We start from the raw sequence: 4,480 nt of genomic DNA on the forward strand, positions 1-4,480 counted from the left end.
AAAGAAGCCTAGCTCCAGCCAGAAGGGGAACTGGTCTTCAGTTCTGAAAACATACCAGACCACCACATAGGAAAGACAGGAATCTGGTGATTAAAGGTAGGCCCTGGTTACTCAGGTTCCAAATTGAATACTTCTGGCCCTTTATTTAAACCTAAAGCGCATGTTAGGACCTGGAAGGTGGACTTGGGATGGGAATTGGCTTATGAATGTCAAATGTCATAGCCTTCAGAGCCTGGGTTCTCACCTTCTGATGACTCCAGTCACAAGAGGAGCCTTGCACTGTCAGGTCTCTTTGTCCAACTGTGTAGATAGGGACCCTCTTTCACAATCAAGCATCACACTAGATTCAGTTTGGACTGTTTGGAGGACCTGTATTTTGGATCAATCTGAAAGGAAGAAAGGTCACTGTGGTCACCTCAAGAAACTCCAGAGTAAGCAGTAGAGGATGTGGAGTAAATCTGTGATGAGTTTGTGTGGGTTGGGAAAGCAAAGCCAGTGAATCTTCACTGATTCAAATTAAAGGGCAGAGTCTGAGAACAATCAGCCAACGTCTCTGTTTCCTGACTGATTACAACTTGAGCATGGCTAAGAATGTAGTTAAAAAAGAGAGATAATTACCATCATTTTACATACATCCCATATTCTTTTTCACCCTCTCATCATTTTTATCTTGGATTTTATGCTGCCTGATAGAATGAAAATCCTCTTTCCTCTTCCTCAAACTTCAGGCAAGGATTCAAAGGTGCATTACAGTTTCTTTGTAAAACAGTGATCATGGCCAGGCGGTGGTGGCGCACGCCTTTAATCCCAGCACTCGGGAGGCAGAGGCAGGCAGATCTCTGTGAGTTCGAGACCAGCCTGGTCTACAGAGCTAGTTCCAGGACAGGCTCCAAAGCCACAGAGAAACCCTGTCTCGAAAAAAAAAAAAAAAAAAAAAAAAAAAAAAAAAACAAATTGCTTAGCACTAATCCACACAATATGCCCTTTCTCTTCTCCAATTCATTGCTTCCTGCCTCCCTTTCACTATGACATAAATACCCTACATGGAAGAAGCTGCAAAGAAAGCAAGTGTGGCCGGGCGGTGGTGGTGCACACCTTTAATCCCAACACTCGGGAGGCAGAGGCAGGCGGATCTCTGTGAGTTCGAGACCAGCCTGGTCTACAGAGCTAGTTCCAGGACAGGCTCCAAAGCCACAGAGAAACCCTGTCTCGAAAAAAAAAAAAAAAAAAAAAAAAAAAAAAAAACAAATTGCTTAGCACTAATCCACACAATATGCCCTTTCTCTTCTCCAATTCATTGCTTCCTGCCTCCCTTTCACTATGACATAAATACCCTACATGGAAGAAGCTGCAAAGAAAGCAAGTGTGGCCGGGCGGTGGTGGTGCACACCTTTAATCCCAACACTCGGGAGGCAGAGGCAGGCAGATCTCTGTGAGTTAAAGGCTACAATAGCTAGTTCCAGGGTAGGCTCCAAAGCAACAGATAAACCCTGCCTTGAAAAACAAAAACAAATAAAAAACAAAAAACAACAACAACAAAAAAGAAGCAAGCAAGCATGATCAGGGTGTTTTATGGGAAATTCCCAAATAATCAATAAAATACTATGTTAAAAAAAAAAGAAAAAAAGAAAGCAAGAGCAAAACGAAGGAAAACAGTGAGGCTGGGGAATGGTCACCTTGCACACGGTTCCAACTAATCGACTTGCTGTAATGTGATGATCCTGTTCCCAGAACAACTCAAATCCCTGCATTTCTCTACATTCCCATCTTTGTCACAACGGATAGCAGTTTTAATTCACTCTATTCCTCTCAAAGACTTGGTGATTTTAGTCTCTAAAAAAACAAACAGAACAAACTATTTTTATAGACTATTATGGTTGGTCTTAGTTGCCAGTTTGTCTGGATTGAGACATGTTTAGAACTGTGTCTGGGGGGGGGGGGTGATTCAGGACAGGCCTGATGAGTGGGACAGTGCCTGTATGGCTGAGGAAGGCCCACTCTGAATGTGGGCAGCACCTTCCAGTGTGGGCTGGTAGCCTGGGTGAAAGCAAATCAAGAAGGGCAGCAGAGTGAACAAGCCTCTTCCTTTTCTGATGTCTTCATGAGGCTGCCGTCACCTGCTGACATTAACTCCAGCTTCAGCCTTTAAACTCAGGTTCTTGTGTTCAGGCCTTCAAGAAAGTCTCATCACAGTCACCAAAGACCTGAAGGAAACGACGAATCATCAATTTATTTAAGGATATAAAATAATATAGTGTAAGCTGGGTGTGGTTGCTCAGATCTGTAAGCCCAAATGTTTGAGAGGTTGAAGCCAAGAGGATCTTATGTATAAAGCCTGCTTGACCTACAGAATAAATTCAAGGTTATTCTGATCAACTTTATGAGACCATTTCTCAAAATAAAATTTAAAAAAAAAAAATTGAGAGATGAGAATCAAAGTTTTTGTCGTACACATTCTTCTTCCCTGGCAGGCTCTTTGCTATTCTTGGCATGGTATTCCTTAAATAACACTTCTTGTTTTGAAAGATCCTGCTGTATTTTGCTTGTTTTGCAATGCAAAACACCATAGTAATAGTCTTTCTAGGGAGGAGAAAGCACAACATTATCAATGGGAATGAAAAAAAAAAAACAACAACACAGGAACAGGATGTGTAGTTGCTTGGGGCTGCAGGATAGAAAGTTACCATAAGGTTTTCATTTCCTTCTGAACCAAGCCAAGAGCCTACCTAGAATTAGTAGATTGATTGTGGGGCATGGGAAATACGAGAGACAATGATATTTGAATATGTATCAAAAGGAATACAGAAGTTACCATATTAAAAAATGGCATTAATGCTAGATGGCCCAGGAGGTATTTAAGACTGTGAACTTCAAAAAAAAAAAAAAAAAAAACCAAGCCGGGAGGTGGTGGCGCACGCCTTTAATCCCAGCACTCGGGAGGCAGAGGCAGGCGGATCTCTGTGAGTTCGAGACCAGCCTGGTCTACAGAGCTAGTGCCAGGACAGGCTCCAAAGCCACAGAGAAACCCTGTCTCGAAAAAACCAAAAAAAAAAAAAAAAAAAAAAGACTGTGAACTTCGCTTTGATGAGTGGGGCTGTAAGATCTTTTTCCAGCATTGTTCAGCGATGTAGGCATTGGGAAGAAATCATGTAATTTCACTGAACCAAGACTTAAATTTTTAAAATTGGTATGAAACCAATTAAAAGAAATTAAGAACTGGAAACACTGATGAAAATGACTGAGGTGATTGGCACATGCCTTACGTTGGACAGAAAAATGAATTGCAGAAATTTTAATGTCAGTCAACCTCTTAATGTGTTTAAATCTGTATCATATTGAACAATGAAAAACCAAGGATATTGAGTGGAGCATAGTGGTATACTTCTGCAATCCCAGCACTTAATCCTGGCTCTTAAGAGGCAGAGTTCAGCAGGAAATTGGCCTGCATAGGAACTTTGAGACTACCCTAGATTACACAACAAAGTACCATCTCAAAAGAAAAGATGAAAAAAAAAAGGAAAGAAAGTGACTATTTTGTGGAATGCATGATGACTGGGTAGCTTGCCTGTTGGTTTTGGTAAAAGAAGGTCCCCTTTAGTGCTACTGACAAGTTACACATGTCAACAGCTTCCCCAGGCACTCTGATTAGTGATTGAGGAGTTCTGATCACTAGTAGGTTACACTCATATACGATGCTTTTCCCTCCAGGCTTCAGTGAACATTGCAAGAATGTATTTAATGAGGTGTAGCACTAATCCATGCTTCCCTGGGTCTGATCTCCCCCCCTCCCCCCCAAGAACCCCAGCTCATCACTACAAAACAGGCAGGCTTTTCAAATACCCCTCTGCAGAGCATGTAACGAAGAATAACTTAGATTTTTGGCTGTTTATCTCAATCAAGTCATGTTTATTGATAAAATAGAATCACTTTAGGTATGACTTTACAGTAACATAACAGACAAGCAAAAGGACAAACCAGAATGTAAAACTCAGTGGAGTCACCACAGGCTGCTGAACAGCAAATGACAACAGAAAGAATGGTAAGAAGTAACTAACGCACACATACTTTACAAATAATGCCTTGGGTATTTGTGTTCTTGGTTGTGCACAATGTTGTCTAATTTATAGATGAGAAAAATCCACCTTCCAAGATTTCAGTAACTTTCCTAGGTAGTTTTTTCCAGGGTACATCTCAATTTTTGATTGTGATGACAGTATTTTAGAAGGTAGTATGTGGCCAACATTGCTTGGCACTACTCACTCATCAGGGTGGTACCGTGGAAGGTTCTAGGCTTAGGGTAGCATTTAAGTACTTTGAGCACTGGAGAGGTGCAGAGGAACTCAATGGAGGAAATGCATTCTCCGCTATAGCTCCACTAGATGGCAGTAAGGCCCAGTAGGAGTCGCTCTAGACTTAAATCTTTTTTATTTATTTATTTATTTATTTATTTATTTATTTATTTATTAATTTATTAAAGATT

This window comes from Microtus ochrogaster, unplaced genomic scaffold (genome assembly GCF_000317375.1).
Source record: "Microtus ochrogaster isolate Prairie Vole_2 unplaced genomic scaffold, MicOch1.0 UNK46, whole genome shotgun sequence".
Taxonomy (NCBI): Eukaryota; Metazoa; Chordata; class Mammalia; order Rodentia; family Cricetidae; genus Microtus; species Microtus ochrogaster.